Genomic DNA, 19527 nt, shown 5'->3' on the forward strand with positions numbered 1-19527 from the left:
AAACGTTCATATCTTTTATGCCTTCCTGAACAGAGCTCTGGGGATAGAGCAATGTGGTCTCGGCTATTAAAGATAGTGGGCCAGGAACACCTGGTCACAATAAATATAGGCTCCTTCTTTCAGCCTTCTCTGTGGTCTTAAAATGAATCTACAAATTTAAAAATTTGTAATTTCCAGGATTATGATAATCCCAGGTAATGAGACATTTTCACAAGTCCCACATTATAAATCTGATGCTTGTTTATTTAAAAGACCCTATCGAAAGGAGATTGAATTTTGTTGATTGTACCATTTCCTGGATTCAGTTCATAACCACACCAGACAAACTGAAAAATTAAGAATATTTGCAAGATATCTAATTATAAAATCATTAAAGCAAATGAATTTATTGAATGTTATTCTAAGAAATTGTCCACCACACTGGAAGCAGTTAAGTGGATTCCTGTAGGGTAGAAATAAATTTGGGCAAAGCCTGAATATCTGTGGACTTCAAGTCTAAAATCTTCTTTTCAAATAATAACATTTATTGGTATGTTTCTAATTATAAACATTATTTGTGCTTATTTTAGAAAACTTGAAGGGAAAAAAAGAAAGCAAAACCATCTTCAGTCTTATTCATGCCTGACATCTTGACATCCGAGAAAAAAGCAATTGTGTATTCTGTTGAGGGTCCTTTTTCAAAGCGACTACATTTTTGAACTGAATCTGCACTTGAATTTAAAATATAAATGAGAATATCTGATAATAGCACCAGTAACAATGGCTTTGTTTTGTAATGGTAGGGCAGCCCAGTTTAAGAGACCCTTTCCTTATTCTTTTTCTAAGTTACTTTATCCAGTTATGAAAGTAACACCTCAATAATGGAAAATTTTGAGAACATGAAAAAAAATCACTCTTAATGACCCCTGCCTCTGAAGACAAGCACTGTTGCTGGTATTTTCATCTGGCCCCAAATCTTTCCTTTCTCACATCAGCAGGTGCTTTCTTAGAAATGGGTTGGCTCACGTCCTCTTAGAAAGGCAAGCGCATTTGACAGGGTTGAGTAGACTAGAACTGTATAAGGGAAGAATTTCCAACAACTCTGCTCTCTGGGCAGGAATTTGTGGGCGGGGTTGTCTCAGAAGGGAAATGAAAATGATCTGTTCCATAAAAGCAAATTCAGATATATCAGGGGCCAAATGATCTATCTATCTGTAGCTCAGATTTGCTCCAGGGCTTCTTTGGTGGAGAGAAGTGGTACCTTGTCTTTATTCCAACTTGTGTTCCACCACAATGTGGTTTCCATTCCCCTATCAACTTGTGAAAATAACCAACCTCGCCTAATAGAATTGGGCACATGGTAGGTCCTATATAAATGCTTATTGAGTGCAACTAAAGAAAACCAAATTTATAATCTGGACTGAAATCTCATTTAAGAATATCAAATGGTTATCCTGGAAGAATTATAATTGAATTTAGTTAAGGGGTATATTTTTTAAGTGAATGTGGACATGATTTAATATGTACTGGATGAGGAGATAGTGATGATGATGACAACACGAAAGTAGCAAAATGTGAAGACCAGGAAGAATTATTCATTTAACAAAGCATTATGCTTATCTCAATGAATATATATATTAGTCTACATATAAATACATGTCTTTGAGTGTCTATGTGCAAATGAAATTTTTCACAAAAATGTCTTGGGCTGATGGACTTATTTTTAGAAAAAAATAGGAGGAACTGAAAATGCCAAAAAATAGGGAATGTCAGATGCCAAGAAATATGCTCAAGAAATAAAAAACCATAATGAGAAAAATGTTACATTTATACATTAGCATGAATCTTATTTTTGCTTCCATGAATTTTAATGTTGCATTGATTTGACTCAACAAATTTCATTAACATCCTATTTCTTCTTAGAACTTTTAATGATATGCAAATCATCTATCTGAAGTGAAGGCCAGAAACCCACATATTTGGAGATTTTTTTTTTTCCCTTGGAAAATTCCTTTAATGTTTGGAAGTGTCAACTGTGGATACTGTCTACTCAGCATGGAAAATAGAATCAGTGAGTGTTCCTCTGCTTCAACAGATGCTCTTTATAATCTCTGAGGTCCTGAGACTCAGAGGTTCTGTGTTTCTGAAAGGGTGGTCCAGAGACCACCTATGTAAGAATTATGTAGGCACTGATTAACATGCAGATTCCTGGGCCCAACCCCAGATCTACTGAAAGAGAATATTTAGGTATGGGCCCCCCTAAATCCAGGTGACGTTTAAGCATACCAGAGTTCGAAAACCTTGTGTACAGTAAATATTATTTGGAGGTATTTGTTTAAAAATTTAGACAAGTCCAGACATGAAGGGATAGAATGGAATACACTGGTTCTTTCACCAATAGGGGTCGCTCACTCTTTAGTCTTAAATTTGGTTCTAACAGGCTAAGAGAAAACAAAATCCACATGCCAAGGGTAAACTGATATTCAACAGAGGAGAAAATCAGGAGGTCTCTTCCCCAATGGATGAATCAATTTTTGGGGCATTGTAATAACAATAATAATGATAAATGCCATCTTGTGATTACTTCTTTGTGTTCAGCACTTGCCACATGCAGCTGTAGGAGATCTCATTTGATCCTCTCAATAACTCAGTGAGATGGGCTCACCTTTATTTTATTGATGGAGCCCCTGAGGCTCAGAGAGATAAAATAACTTGGACTAGGTCTTCCTTCTAGTGTGTTGAGATGGTGTCTCTGATTTCAGAATCTGGGATCTTAGTCCCCAAACCACAGTGCTTTTACAACTTTTATAAACCTCAGTTTTGAGGAAAAGAGCCTTAATTGAAGTGTTTTTCCTGTCTTCCGTGCCTTGCTTGGCTCCAGCTTGAGCAGTTGGTGCCACACATCCCATGGTGGGACCCAGAAGCCTTGTCAAAACCACAAGCAGAAGGAACTCAGTGCTGGCTATTGTCAGTTTCCAGCAATTGCTTTCCAGCTTCAGGGATTCGCTATTCTTTCAAATCACAATATAGAGAAAGATCTAAATGTCTGCTGTGGATGAAGACACATTGCTAAGTTTAAAGAAGTCTGTAAGAGTGTTGAGAATATTCTGTTTCTTGATCTGGGTACTTGCTATGTGGATAAATCCAGTTTGTGAAAATTCAGCAAACTGTATACTCCTGAAATTTTTCTGTATGTATGTTACACATAGTTAAAAAAAAAAAAGCTGTAGTCTTATATTGAATTACATAACTTAGCTGCTGAAACTTACCTCCTCTCTGCCATCTTCCTCTGGTCCCTGCGCCCCCTTTCATTTCCAAATCAACAAACAGTTTTCTGGTGAGGAAATGGTAAGGTAATTATTCCAACAACTGCATATAGAATTATTTGTTAGACCAAGGATACAGTAGGATTTAACCCTGGTGAGGGAGATGGTCTGTTTCCTTGTTGAATCCTTTTCATGTCTAGTTTTCAGTAATCTCAAAAGTTTAGCACATTTTTCTCTTATGTTAACACATTGTGTACTGAATAGGCAGACCCAAAGCATCTTGAATGTGCTTTAAAATTTTTGCTTAAGTAACCTCACAAGACTCCCACATTCTTTAGTTCTGCCTGTATTGAGAATCAGCAGTTACTTTTAAGTTTTAATAAGTTTCACATGTTTTGTAGTGAAACTGTGTTTGGTTAATTCCAACCTTTAATTAGTAGCCTCTGGATTGGTGTATACCAGACACAGGGATGTTATTAGTGTGAACTGAAAGCTATGTGTGTTACTCCATAACAGATCAAAACAAACCTTGTGTGCTCTGACAGCATTAAACCCCACTGAGACCTGACCAGGATATGGTTTTCAGTTGTAAAAGAAAATTGTAATTCGCAAGTCCTTGCCAGATGTCGTACCCCAATACCTCAACTTCATTACATCTACCCAGAGTAGGTGGTCACATGAGGTTCAGCCAAAGGGACTTGGTTAGGTATTTTAATCATTTAAAACTTAGATTTATTTAAAATACTTTAAAGTGGGCATATTGGTACATCTTGGAATTTTTTTAACTTTTTAATTTTTAAAAAACATTTAGAACATTCTTGGGAATGTAAATCATACTTTTTAATTTAGAGGGCAGCTTCAAAATCCTCGTATATAACAGAAGTTCTATCTTTTGACAATGTTAAATCACGAAGAGAATTTTCAGCTACAAAATGTGAAAAAGGTCTAAGATAAAATCAGAGGAAATGAACAACTCTTTTAAGGAGGAAACAAATGAGTTCTAAGATTTTTCCTTATCTCAAACCCATGCAACACTGTGAATGTCACCATGTGCAAAATTACCAGAAACAAAAACAAAAATACTTTACTAAGTTGATCAAGAAAAAAAGAGTCAATAGGTACTTTTAAAAACTAGTTTGATTGGCAGTGGCCTCTGAAGTGTTGAAAGGTATTAGATAAAGTTCAAGCACTAATGCACATGGTGTGTACACAAGTAACTCACACGCTTCTACTAGGACAGAGAGACTGACTCTACCCATCCTGGAGCTTAACATGGGAAATTAAACTCCTGGACTTTTAGGCAATTTGCACACTTCTCCCTGATCAGTGTGTTATATGACTTAAGCAAAATACACATTTTGTAACTTACATTTCTCATATCCTTTTTTAAACTGTTAGATTTGTGAATGTTTTCTTTGGTTAGACAATTGGTCTTATTCTAATACTTATTTCAATATAACTTCAGTATAAGCTCATAGTAATATATAATGCAGATGTTAGGGCATAGTAGTAGCTTTCATCTTACAGGCAAATCATATTTTATCTGGCTGTAACTATAAAAAGTTATTCTTGAGGGAATGTTGTAGCACGATCTTTTTTTCAATGGGATTTTACTGTAGTAAAAGTCACTGTTAAATTCCAACGAAAAAAATGTAAATTATTGTATTTTTTTCCCCTCTAAAGGAGTAACTACGGAAAGCAACTCCGAGGTATTCTGGTTCTATCCATAATTTGACACCAGGTTCCCTGTTGACTATTTTGAAAGATACCATTATGTTTCTTTGCTTTTAGAAGCCCCTGATTGCCCATCATTGGCAAAGAGCAACATTTTAAAACGTGGTAGAAGGAAGTTCTTTTTAAAGAAACGCCCCTCTCTCTTTTCACACATCTTGAATTTGTGAGGAACCAAATAATCACATTTTTGAGAAAGAGTGTTTTCTTTCATCAACACCAGGAGCAAAAGATTTTCTTTCTTTCTTTCTTTCTTTTTTTTTTTTTAAGCTGGCTTTAAGGCTCTGCAGTGCTAATTTGTGTGTGTGAACTAAGCAATAAAACCACACAGGCAAACCTGAACTAGACTCTGAGGTTGGAGAATAAATTGGAATTTTTCCTTTTGACTTGTTTTCCTCTCCAGATACAAACCACAGAAGCGGAATTTGTTGCTCTTCATGCTGTGTATAAATTGTTGTTGGCACTGACTTTTTGAATGATATTATCCTCTAAGCATCCTTCAGAGGGCTACATTTTTACTCTTTCCTCTCCATTTTAAATGTAAAAATTTCAACTTCAAGAACTGACAAGATCCAAAGGTCTGCTGGTTCATTATCTTTTCGGACTTTTCATTAACAGTTCATTTTAGAAAAATTTCCCCTTTTTCAGATTAGAACAGGTAGATAATGAATTACTCCTTTTTAGGGGGTTTGTTTTGGTTTTCACCTACAATGAAAATGATTTAAAGTCCTTTTCTATAATTTAAAGAAGTCTCCAGTCTTTGAAAATTGATTAGGTAGACAAACTAAGAAAAATATATCTTACAATTAGTAAAGTCTTAACATTTGATGAGAATTGATCAATATTTGATCCTTTTGGCCTTCGTTGTTAGGCTTAACTTTTCAATTGTGACAAAATTTTTGTTAAAAAAAAAAAATTGACGTGTTTTAATTCAAATGATCATTTTAGCAGCACAAAGACACATACCTCATTTGTTGAGTGTATGTGCATATATGTTGTGTAGAGTAAACTTTCCATCACTTCTCTTTCTACCTGTTTGGAGTAAGAGTGGCTTTGCCATAATAGTAGAGAATTTAAAACCCGAAGAAAGACCTGACTTCCAGCCTTCATTCTGCTTCATACTGGTTGGATAACTTTAGGTAATTGCCTTAATTTCTTTGAGCCTCAGTGTACTTAGCTCTAAAAAAGAATTAATAGGACCTACCTTAAGGGTTGTTGTCAGAGATTACAAGTTCTAATATATATAAAAACATTTTGTAAACTGTAAGATGATGTGTTACCATATTATCAACCAGGGCTGAGTATCTGCTATAAGTGGCTCTTCTATTAGTGTGTTTATTACCTAAGAGACAAGTCTTTGGAATTAGACATTCCTGAGTTCAAAACTTGGCTCCATGTATTGTTAGTTCTAATAAACTCTGACAAATTTTCTTTATCTCTCTGACTCTCTCCTATAAAAAAGGGGGATGATAAACTTACCCTAAGGGGTTACCAAGAGGATTAAATGAAATAATATTTACGTTGAACACTTAGTATAGTGCCTGGCACTTAGTAATTGCTCAATACATAGTGATATAATATTATGATTTTTGTCTTTGCCAGAATTATAGCCATCCAACAACTCTGGAGACCAGCTAAAAATATTTTCCACCAAAAAACACTGTAAAAGAACATTTTGACAGTAACATTAATTTTTCATAAAATAAAACAAGTATCTTGATTTCCTGTGAAATAAACTGAAAACAGAAAGTCCACAGATTATTCTCAGATTTTACTGCACACTTCCATTTTAACTGCTATCACCCTGAGAAGTACCATTAGCTGACAGAGTGGCATCCCACGACCAATTGTGGTCATAAATGTCAAGAGACAGTGAAAATAGACAAATGGTAAATAGCATAAGGAAGAAATATTGAAAACTTGGCTGATACACACATTAAGGAACCAGGCTCTGGAATTTGGACTATAAATGATTGACGAAGCTCTTTCGTGAGGCTAATAAAGACACCAGCACCTATGACTTATTGCTGTTTATCTGGTCTTCCCACTGGTGCTGCTCAGGTCTTTTATCACATGCTGGAGAATTTAGAAGCAGACACTACCATTATTTGCAAGAAAAAGAAGGAGAGACAGAAGAGCGGTTAGGGGTGTCCCGGAGACTGTGGGCGAGGGTAGGGGAGAAGATGCTGGCCGCAGATTTCATTAGCTGAAGCGGTCTGGTGTCTGACTCAGCTCGCCGTGCAAAGCCCCCTACAGACACTGCCCTACTTCCCAACCTTCTCAGGAGGTTTTCTCTTGATTGGTAGACCCCCGGGAGACTCCCAAATCATGCCATTTTGCCTTTGCACATGCTTCTCCTTTTGCCTGGAAAAGTCCTCATCCTCCTCTTGGGGACCTTCTGTTCTTTCAGAACCGCTCAAACATCACTTCCTCCATAAAGCCTCCCTTCCCTCCGTCCAACCCCATGCACCCCACGTGGTAGTGTGGCTGATCTCCAGGCGCTGGTCATATATTGTATATTGTCATCCAGCGTCCACCTCACTGTGCTGCGATCAGGGGTTTAGCATAGTGCCTTGCGGATAGGAGGCCCCCATTTAATCTAAAATAATGGACTATAAATGTAAATCAAGCAGGTTTTTTTTTGCATTTTTTGATGTAATGGCTTTATAAGAGAGCTCAAGTACAATAAATTACCTTTTAGGAAGTTCTAAACCTGAACTTTGAACATTGATTAGGAGATTAAAAAAATAATTTTCAAATGTAAAGGAATGAATTAGAGTGGCATTATTAGGTGCTTTTTGGAAAAAAAAACTTTTTCGGGATTCAAAAAGTTAAAGAAATATGGAGTTCAGCAAAATTAAAAATAACATATATTTAAACTCCAGGTTTTATCAGAGCCTAGTTTATTGTGTTTTGTTTCCTTACCTAAATTTCAAGTTCCTTAGGGAGAGAGAATACTTTTATTTCTGTTTCCCAACAGGTAGGCTCTGTGCTTGATAGGTAGTTAATGCTCAGTAAATGCCTAATTTTTGACATTATATACACACACACACTGTCTTCACCACCACACACAAATACCCCAAATCTTGAAAAGCAGTGGGAAGTCTGGCACTATTTTTGATTAAGATATGCATAAGAAGACATCATCTTTTAATTGAATTAACAAATATATTGTTAATTCATGAATAAGAGAACATATGTCAGAGTCTGTGAATGCTTGAGGGTCCTCCCGAATTCCTGGCAGCCCAGTGACTCCCATTAAAGAAACACAGCCTCAAGGGTGTTTTCCCAATATGGAACTTACATTTGTTTTCATTGTGTATTTTAGAAACCCTATAGCTGCTACTGTACCCCAAAGCTGGCGTGATGTGTGTGTGCCTCTAGTTGCAGGAATGATTTCAGCTGTGAGAATTTCTCCAGACAACCTGTTTTCTCTATTTGCGTGAGGAAGAGAGAGAGAGCAACTCCAAGAATTTCTCCCGTGCAGGACTGACTTCCTCTGAGGCCCCAGAGAAGCCATTTGAACACTCTTCCTTAGTTCCTCCAGCTGTAAAATGGAACTAATAATGACTAATAATGTATTTCACAAGGTAACTGTGCGGATTAAGTAGTCAGTGTTTCAAGGTGGTAGACCCCGAGTATTAAAATATTTCTATAATGTGAAACTCTGTTGGACCTATTTTTTTCCCCCAGTTAAGCATAATGTTTTCTGTTAGGTTGAGTTTTCAAATCCCCAAAGTTTATTTAAATACCCAATTCAAGTGACTTGCCAGCAAGGTGATTTATTTCTATGTCAAGAATTCCATTTTGTGGCAAAGACATTTCTAGGAACGACAGCTCTTAGCACTAAGACAAGCAGTGTGAATTCCTATCCCAGCTGTATTGCAACTGTAGGCAAGTCCACGCATTTCTTTGTCCTCTGTTTCCTAAAGCAGAGTAATCTGTGCCTGACTACGGAACTGTGAGAAGTAAAGGGGTAACATATGGCGAAATGCTTTAAGCTCTGTGGTAAGGATGCCAGAGAATGTTATTCTACAGATGTGAAAACTGAGTCCTAGAGAAGCAAACAGGTTTGCCTCAAGTCACGTGACAGTGAGCAGCAGGAACTACACTCGATGCCTGGGTTACACCCAGTTATTTGGCCTTATCACTTCCTAAGGAATCAAGTACCTACAGGGGTAGGGTTTTCTCTCAGAGGAACCGCCCTTCCCTCTTTGATGAAAGTCAGCTTTCTTTCACCTGTTGAGCTAGCTTTTGCCTCGCTCTAAAAATGGAATTGTCTGTCTTTGCCTGCGGGACAGAAGAGGAGGCTGCTAGAGCTTCTTGCCAAGGGAAAGAGCCTGGCTAGAATGTCCAATTGAAGACTTATTATTGGCTGTGGAGAACACTGTTATATGGCTTGTAGAAATCAAATAAAGTCTTGAGAGGAGGCCAGAAAGTCAAAGAAATGCTGTTAAATCTCAAGACCTGTATGATGCAGAATGAGTAAAGGGAAATTATAGGGTGTAAATTGAGTTGTAATTCCAACCAAGTCAATACAGTCAGTTGTGATGGCCAAACAACAGATGCATAAAGGCTTAAGGACCCCAAATGTTACAGACTCTGGCTGCTACCCAAACACCCTTGCAGCTGAAATAAAAGAGTCTTGTATTCTTGCAGAGACAAAGCCTTAAAGACAAAGCAGCAGACCCTCTTGACTAAAAGGGTTTGCAATGGATATATTGCTAGTAATCTTAAACCCGCTCAGCAGAGACTGGGCAGGCTTGGAAAGCAAACAGGTCCTGTAGAGTGACAGGTTTTGCAGAATGCCTAGCATGTTCGTGGCCCCCGGTGACCTCATTATCATTCCTGTGAGTATTAGGAGTATAGCGCGATAGGATATGGACGCAGGACTCTCTGGACAGGGAGTTTCTTTTCTAGAAACAGGCATGGTTTCTTCAAGTCTTCCCTGCTGGTCCCACCTCTTTGGTTCTGGGCTGAAAGGAGAAGGAAAGATAAGCAAAAAAATAACAGCTGGCAATTTTTGTTGCTTATAGCCCGCCCCGGGGGTATCTGCTATGAATGCATACAGCATCTCATTTAACTAATACAATACATCTCTGAGGTTCATGGTCTACATTTTTATGGATGAGAACACAGGGGCTTAGATAGATGAGATAGTGTCAATGTTAAGAGCTTGTGATCCCCCACTTCTGAGCTGCCTGACATTGGGTAAATGACTTAATTGCTGTCTCATCTATAAAATGGTGTGAAAATAATACTTACTGCCATTGAGATGATTAAATTAATAGACACAAAGCCATGGGAAGAGTCCGCAGCACCTAGTAGGTACTCTGTAAATGTTACTTATTTTTATTACTGCCCAAGGTCATAAGCACAAGTATAAACAGTGTGGTGGCAGAGCTGAGCCTAGAACTTAGGTCTCTCTGAAGCCTGAAGTGACTTTTCCATTAACCATCTCACTCTGCTGCCTATAAAAGGAGAGAGGGTGTGGCCAGGAAAGGCAGAAGCAATGTTCTGGAGCAGTTTCTAGCTGTTTAGCAATAGCAAAGCATCAGAAAGAGAATTCCTTCCACACTGGGCCCCCATTCACTCTCACCACCACCAACTGCATTTATTTTACTTTTATTATTTCCAATTGCTACCACTGACAGCCGGAAATAAGAATAGCACAACATATTTCCTTTTGTGCTGTCTCAGTGTTGTCTGCTAGCAGAGCACCCCCTACTGATTCTTGCCTTTCTTTTGCATCCAGTGCTGCTTGCAAACAAGAGAAAAGAGATGGTTTTTCTTGCGTTCCTTGTGAACTTAGAACAAATAGCTTCGGGGGGGGGGGGGATCATCAATTCTATTCAGTGTTTTAAAGGCGCAGGCGTTTAGATGTTGAAAGGGCACTGTCTAATGTGATTTCCTTGACATGACCCTTTGGACTTGGCTTCAGTTTTGATGAAACGCACAGGAAAGCTCTCATCATCGGCTTGGACACATACTGCTTCCCTCGCAGCCCTGCACGCTGTCTGCACAGGGAAAGGAGGAGAAGTGTGTCCTCTGATGTGTGCAGCTGCCAGCCGGCCTCCGATGGCAGCAAAGTCCTGGGCTCTCTGCAGGTCGTAGTTAGATTTCAAGTAGGATTTGGAGCTCCTGCATCTGTAACAGAGGGAATTGTAAAACTCAAGCTACCAGTTTAGATGAATAAAGCCATTATTAGGTTTTTTTTTAAGTTTAATAATGATTTAAAATGTTTTAAAACTTAAGACCAAAAGAAAATATTCACAGGACTGTATTCAGAGGGTTTTCAGGTTTTAATCTGGGAAATCTGAACTGATTTGGTCCTGCTGGCAGGCTTCTCTGATCTCCAATGGGAAGTGGGAAACAGCACCATAGGAATCCCAGCTGTTAAAACTACGCAGACAGGTAGGGCCTGGGGACATCTTCTCTGCAGCCTACAGCATCACAGTGTTCTGCTGGAGGTGGACATTGCTTTGCTTCAGATTCCATAGATTAGAGACCCAGAAAAGACCTCCCACTTGTTGGATAGGAAACGAGGATATGAGGGTTTGAGTTACTGAAGGGGCTATTGCCTCAGTGCAGCCCAGGACCTTGGCCTTTGCCAGCAGACCACAGAGAGCAGCAGAATAAGCCTCAGCACGGTCTCTGGGGCTGTTTACGCCCCATGACCCCCCGTGTCCCCGGTGTTCACTGGGACACACTCAGGGGGTGCATGGTGATTTTCACCTCCTCGGTCAGCTTTATTCCTGTTTGTTTCCTGTTTTTTTGTTTTGGATGTGATTTTAAAAGGGATTATTTTTCTCTTTCCTTTTCTGATATTTCATTATTTGTATAAAGAAATGCAGCAGATTTTTGTACATTAACCTTGTGTCCTGCTGCCTTGCTGAGTTTGTTTATCAGCTCTAGTAGTTTTTATGTGGGGTCCTTAGGGTTTTCTATACATAGCATCATGTCATCTGCCTATAGTGACAGTTTTATCTCTGCTCTTCCAATTTGGATCCCTTTTATTTATTTTTATTCTCTGATTGCTATGGCTAGGACTTCCAGTACTATGTTGAATAGAAGTCATGAGAGTGAACATCCTTGTCTTGTTCCAGATTTTAGCAGGAAAGCTTTCAACTTTTCACTGTTGGCTGTGGGTTTCTCGTAAGTTGCTTTTATTATGTTGAGATATATTCCCTCTATCCCCACTTTGGTAAGAGTTTTTATCATGAATGGATGTTGAATTTTATCAGATGCTCCTTTCTGCATCTATTGAGATGGTCGTGTGATTTTCTGTCCTTTCTTTTGTCCATGTGGTGTATCACGCTGATGGATTTGCGTTTGTGGAACCGTTGTTGTGTCCTTGGGATGAATCCAGCTTGATCGTGGTGTATGATCGTTTTTATGTGTTGTTGGATTTGGTTTGCTAATATTTTGTTGAGATGCCTGTTTTCACTTCAGAAGGAACTAGCTTCTCTCCAGTGGCTGCAGGGAAACTGTATCAGAAGTATTTCAACAGCTCTTGCTCAGGTGCAGGCTTTCCTCTGCCCCTGGATGGATCTGTTCATCAGCAAAGTCAGCATGTGAAATCCAAAACCCAGAATCATTTAGTCCAAACTCCTGCCCGATGGGGAAATTCCTTCTACAATCCTGACACTGAGTATGCCCTGGGACAGAGCAGGCACGGCTTTCAGGGTTTGATAGAATAAATAATCTGTACACTGGATCAAAGGCTTCTTAAACAGAAAATGATAGAAATGTAAGGTTGACCAGCTATTATTCTGGGCCGTTATCTTATCTGATATTATGCTGGATCTGGCTTCTGTTTCTGTTGGTTTTGTTAGCTCTTCCAGCTTAGAGCTGGGGTATGTGTGGAATGATATGTTAATTTTCATATTTTGTTATAAGCTTGTTCAAAGAGTTTTGTTTGTCTGAGGGAAGTTGAGACTAATACCTAAATTAAACAATAGTGTCATTTATGCATTTTTCTTATACATGCTGTTTTCACTGCCAATCTTACTGAGGGGTAAAAATCTATGATTGGTGGGTCCTCAGAAAGCAGCTTCTTTCCCAATCTCTTTCTTTTAGGAGTATGAAAAGTCACTTCACATGCTGGTGGAAAAATGCCTACTTGTCCCCTGAAGTTTGCAGAAGCCTGTTCTCTGGCGGATAGTCTAGACTTATCTCAGGTAGACTTGCTTTCTAGAGAACATTTTGCTTTATATTAAAGAGCTACACATGGCCACACACTCGTGCTCACCGGCTTCCCACCTCCTCAGATCTTTTAAGCACTCAACTCTGAGTAGATGTTGGTGATTCCCATCCTGAAAGAAAACGTTTTAAAATTGTTTTTCTTATCAATGGATGATACATCACGTTGCCCATTTAGCCGTGAACACAGTGCTGCTAGTCAAAGTTCCTCTTTGTTCCAGGTTTCCTACTTTAACGTGGTCTGCATAGTAAAATCCTTGCCAGCGGAGGGAGAGCCAGGTTTGTGGCACGGCCCATAACACGTGTACATGACTGAGACCACACACAGATCAAAAAGATAAAGGCACACATTGCTTTTGAGCAATGACCCGTGTGCCAAAAATGAGGTTTCACCTATGATAGACCAGAAGAATGTAAGAGTCTGGGCTCAGGGTATCAAAAGTTTCCTTTTCCGTTCTAGTCTACTTTTTAAAAGGACAATACAACAACGTTTTTTAAGCCTTTTGACTGTCCTAGTTTCATTATTTACAACTGAAAAAGAAATAAAGAACATCTCGCTCCCAACAGGAACCATTGCGAGGAGAGGAGTAACACGATGCAGGGCTGAGACCTGTGGCTCTGGAGCCAGACTGCTTGGCCTCATTTCTGGATGATCCGCTGTTTAACTTTGGGCCTTAGTTTCCTGTAAAACAGGAATAGTCACTGTACGGACCTCATGAGATTGTTGTGAGAATTAACCAAGATAACACACATAGAGTGCTCAACCTGGTACGTAGACCCTAGGAAAATTTCATTTGTTTGCTCTGAGTACAGTACAATCTCGCCTTAATGCCATCAATATGCTGCAAAAATTAAATTGCATAAAATATGGGGTCAGTTTACTCCAATGTTAATAAATAATATATTTTCAGTCAATCTGTGCTGTTGCAAAGAGCACTAGAAGACTAGATGGTAAAACTGACCAGAAGGTCCAAGAAGAGATCACCTCTTGAATGCATCCTCTTCCAGAAAATTAAAGCTTTATTCATCCACCCACCTCCCAGCTCCTTAGAGGGTTGAGATGTAGTATAGGTCTGATTACAGTGTGTCTAGACTGGTGTAACAGGAGAGGGGAAACACTGTGGAAGGCGTTACTTGTTATTAAGGTGGATATCTCAAACCTACTTTTAACCTTTGTAATAGGTGTCTCGTGACCGTAGATGCACACTAGAATCACCCAGAAGAACTTTAAAGACAAGGCTTTAAAGACATTGGGCCCAGCAAAATGTAGTCATCCAGACTCGTCTGCACCATTTTTAGATATATACCATTTGACAAGCTGTTAACCTCTTTCTTTTCTCATCTGTGAGATGGGGTTGTTGTCAGGATTAAAGACACTGTATTTAAAACTCTAAGCATAAATCTTGGCATGTGGTGGGTGATCAAGAATACTATTTATCAATAACCTATTTTCTCTAAAGATCTCAGCCTGAAGTGTCCTTGACCTCCACTAAGCTCAATTATTTTCAGCCTTGAAAATGGATAAGAATTGGTGAAGGCCTCTTATTTTATGAATGAGAAAACTAAAACCCCCAAAAATTGCATCAGGTTACACAGCTAATAATAGGCTAGCACTCGAACCCAGGTCTCCTAACTCTTTGTCCATGGTTTTCCTTCCTGTCCCACACTTCTCAGTAACAAGACCTCTGAGGCCCCAGATTCAGGCCCTGGATCCCAGCATCAGCCTTGTCCCTTCCTGCATTTAGTTTATGGTACAGCAACACCAAATTGTTACTCCCCCGAACTCATGATTGTTGTTTCTCACCTGTTTTCCTTGGCTTCTGTGACCATTCCTGCCTGACATGCTTTCTGCAACTACGCTAACTCCTGCTTCTGCTACAGATTAGCTACTAGCAATTGCCATCCCACTGTAAACATTTAGGAATCAGACACAATGTCAGCTATTGGACAACAAGATTTTATCCCCATGAATAAGGAAGCAAATAAGGTGAGCCCTGTTACTGCCAGAGCTTACTGCTTGGAGGCAGCTTCCAAGCCACTTCCCCAGGGTGGGGGAACCAAAACAGAGCCCAGTGGTCTCATTGAGTTGAGCAGGCAGAGATCAAAGTCTGGGAAGACCAAGGAGCCAGTATTTGCAAGGCACACTTCCAGAAAGGAGGGAGCTAAATGGAAAGGGGACTCTGGAGATCTGCAGAGTTTACCCGAAGTGTTTGGCTGAATATCATCTGCACGTGCATGTGAAGAAACCACCAACATGGGGGAAAGAGTGCACTGAGCTGAACAATCCCTGGAGCTCACAGAGAATTGGGAAGAATTTCTGTTTCCACCAGCCTGTGTGAAGAAACTTCAAAATCCATAGGGCATTGGGTGGAATCCTCAGAAGGGGCAAGCCTTAGTAGGCGGGCTGTATTAGTCCTTGAAGAAAAGCTGCTGCCGACCCACCATAAAAATCTTGAAAGCCAACATCTCTAATCTGCTATAGAATCCAACATTTTTTAAAGGAAAAGAGTAAAATCCAGCATTCAACAAAATAAAATTCATAATATGTAAATTCAGAAAGGAATTACTAGACATGCCAAGAAGTGTGAAAATAGTATTTATAACAAGAAAAATTAGTCAATAGAAACAGGCTGAGAAAGGCAGCGATCATGGAATTAGTGGATAAGGACTTTCACAGTACTGTTACAAAGGTTATTCTTATGCTTAAGGATGTAAAAGAAAACATAAACATGATAAAAAGAGGCTAAAAGATATAAAGAAGGCCCAAATGTAATCTATAGAGATGAAAATATATGAAATTTTTAAACACTGGCTAGGATTAGCAGCATATTATACGATGCACAAGAGAAGATCACCCAACCTGAAGACATAGTAACAGAAAACACCCAAAATGAAGCACCCGTAAAAAAAGACTAAAAACAAAACTGAAAACAAGCATACACAGAAACAGAGCTTCAGTGAGCTCTGGGACCGTATTAAGCTATGCTGTGTATGTGTGACTGGAGTCCTAGAAATGTGGTGTTGGAGAAATGGAAACAGTCTTTGAAGGAGTAAAGGCTGAAAATTATCCAAATTTCATGAAAAATATAAACCCATAGATCCAAGACCCTCAACAAACTCCATACGGAAGGAACATAAAGAAAGCCACCTCAAGGTACATCATAATTAAATTTCTGAAACCAATGCCCAAGAGAAAATCTAAATAGCAACTAGCAGGAAAAAAAAGATATATTATGTACAAGTAGGAACAAAGAGGAACAAAGATAATAATCATAATTGACTTCTGTCATAAACCATACGTGCCTAAAAGCAGTACAATGGTATCATTAAGTGCTGAAAGAAGAAACTGCCAACTTTGAATTCTATACCCAGTGAAGGTATTTTTCAAAAATGAAGGTAAAATGAAAACCTTTTCAGGTCAGTAAAAGGTAAGAGCCTTTCACTGTAAGAACTGTTAAAATAAGCTCTTTCAGCAGAAGGAAAATGATACCAGATGGGAATTTAGATCTACAGAAGGAAGTAAAGAGCAATCCAGATGATAAATATGTGGGTAAATATAAAAAGACATTTTTTTTTCTTCTCATTTTTCATCTCTTTCACACCTATCCATCCTTCTAAGAAGAAACTCTGTACTTCTTTACCAGGTCTCCTTAGGTCAAACTCAACACCCTCTATGAGCCAGATTGATTAGGTAAGTGAGTGAAGCCTGTGTATGATTATGAGAAATAGTGGGGACAGTGATAAACTCAAGAATGTATGTCTCATTTAAAAGGAACATCCATCACTCAGCTTTGGCTGATTTTTTTAGGGGGAGGAAATTGAGCACAACTCTTCCTTTATTTTGATGTAATCGACTCATCAAACTGAACCAAAAAGTCCTGTGTGTATTATACCCATGGCCTTTGGGCCACCAGGATACAAATAGTATTTTAGGTATTCTTCATTTGTGCTCTCATAATACTCAGTGGGTATCTTTGTTACACTTACTAAAATGTATTATGATTTTTTGTTGGTATATATGTCTTCCCAACTAGATTAAAACTGTTCATGGGAAAGAACCATGTCTTATATCTGAGTGATTAGTACATAGCCTGACATAGGAAGCACTTCACAAATGCTTATTAAATTGGAGCTCGTTTTGATGCCTTATTTTCACAAATGAGCTCCTACTCTCTGCCTCTCTGAGAACTGAGGAAAGGTTTAAGCATTAAGCACCTGACTAAAATTTTGGTGGTGTACTCTGGGCAGGCATTAGTATAATTTGGTTAACTTTCTTTTATTCAGTTGATAAGTCTAGGCTCTCCCTTTGGTGGAAATGTCCTGTGAGAATCACAAGTAAAAGGATTAAAGCCATGTGGCGTTTTGGTAGCTGCAGTCTTACTTCAGTGTCTTTGGTTTTGGAATTAAAAAACCCAAAGCTTGTCCTTCACCTTCTCCAGGAAATAACTATCCTAGTGTAATTTCACGAAGATGCTTTTGTTACTGGGCTAGTTTCTATCTAAGCATGAATGGAGGTATGGGTGGGGACCCTCATTTTATTCCTCCCTGGGTTTTCTGTTTAGCCCACCTTCTCCACCCACCCACACCACATCCTTACTCAGAAACATTTCACCTCACCCTGCACACCTTGGTCTCACCATTAAAAAACCAAGTTGACAATGGGCATCATTTTTTTTTTTTGCAAGCTGCCCTAATGCTCAGAGCCGTAAAAATAAAATATTGATGGTAGTCAATGCGTTGAGTCCTTGTTAATGTGCCAGGTAGATGCTATCATCCCATTCAGTGCTCATAATAATCTCCATTTCACAGAGAAGAAGACTGAAGCCTAAGGTCTCATGGCTCATATGTTCTGAAATCGGACTTTGTGGTCTTACCTACTATACCCTTGCTCTTCAAAGCATCATCCATCACCTTCATGTCTGTTAGAAAGGTGGCATCTTAGATCTCACTCCAAACCTACTGAGTCAGCACCTGCATTTTAGTATGATCCCAGGTGACTCATGCACATTAAAGTTTGGGAAACACTGGTTTACATGACACCACTTCCTGTTGGGTACACACTTCCTGCTAGTGTCCATGATCTCTAACACACTTCCTGGTGTGCCCAACTTTCTCTTCAGGAGTGATTTAAGCAGCAAGATTTTCACTTGTAGAATTCCATTGTGTTGATATGAATATTCACCCCAAGAACTCTCCTTTCCTCCCATCCATCATCATGTTTCATTTTCCCATTTTGGACCCAGCTCAAAGACGTGAGCAAGGAGGGCCAGCTGGTTTGCGGAGAAGTGGATGGGCCACTGGGCTTTCGCATGGCACTGATACCATAAACAAAAGCCCCGACTTCTTTTTTTTTTAATTGAAGAATAGTTGATTTCCAATGTTGATTAGTTTCTGGTGTACAGCATAGTGATTTCGTTTTACATGTATATATTCTTTTTCATATTCCCACCCATAACTTTTTTTTCCCCTAAGCTCCAACTTCTGATTGACTCTGGAGGGCCACTTGACTAATAATTTCTCCTAGTGGCTGCTTCTCTTCCTGTGCAGGTCATAGGCAAGTGTCATGGGTGGGAGGACAGGGGAACCTTCACAGGAAACCCTCCTGAAGCAAGAATCTTGGCAGGACTGGAGGCATGGAAGATCCTGTTTCCATGTTGTGGGTGCAGAGGTACATGGATGTTAGTAACTTTATTAAAGCTTATTTTTACATCAGTACCACTCACAAGCAGAAGTCTAACCACTACACTGCATATGCATTTTATTGGGTCCAAAAGACTATGGCACTGATTTACTGTAAAAGTGGGCTCTCAAAATACTGTATGACGTCAAAGTTGTTGGATGGTCAATGAAAAGTGTTTTTTCCAATTACGGTATCGCATACACATTTGCTTTGATATGGCACTGGTGACAACGGATGCTTTCTATGACCTTCTTCTAAGCATCATTATTATGTTAATAAATAAATAATTAATTTTCTTCTCCTCAGGAGCTGGGGTGTCTCCAGGCTTTTTGTTTGCCAGTTCTGTCTTTGGAAGCCTTTTGTCCTCCTCATCAGCCATCTGTAGGAGTCTGAGTTAAGCAGAAGGGGCTGCTGTGGAGTGATGGGAAGAATTCCTTCCTCCTGAGATGTGTTTGAGGCAGAATGCAGGAACAGAGGCCGAGTTTCACACTGTCAGAGTATGAGACCGTAGGGTGCTCGTCGACGTTGTTGTAACTTTGTTTTCCATGTGAAATGAACAGAAACACTTTCTAGAAATGTTTTTTTGAAGAGACAGCATGGCATAGCCAACCAGGGCCTTATCTCTGGGCCTTATCCACCTGGGTAGCAAAGGGACATTTTTCACAGGGT

The sequence above is a fragment of the Camelus dromedarius genome, chromosome 11, assembly GCF_036321535.1.
Source record: "Camelus dromedarius isolate mCamDro1 chromosome 11, mCamDro1.pat, whole genome shotgun sequence".
Taxonomy (NCBI): Eukaryota; Metazoa; Chordata; class Mammalia; order Artiodactyla; family Camelidae; genus Camelus; species Camelus dromedarius.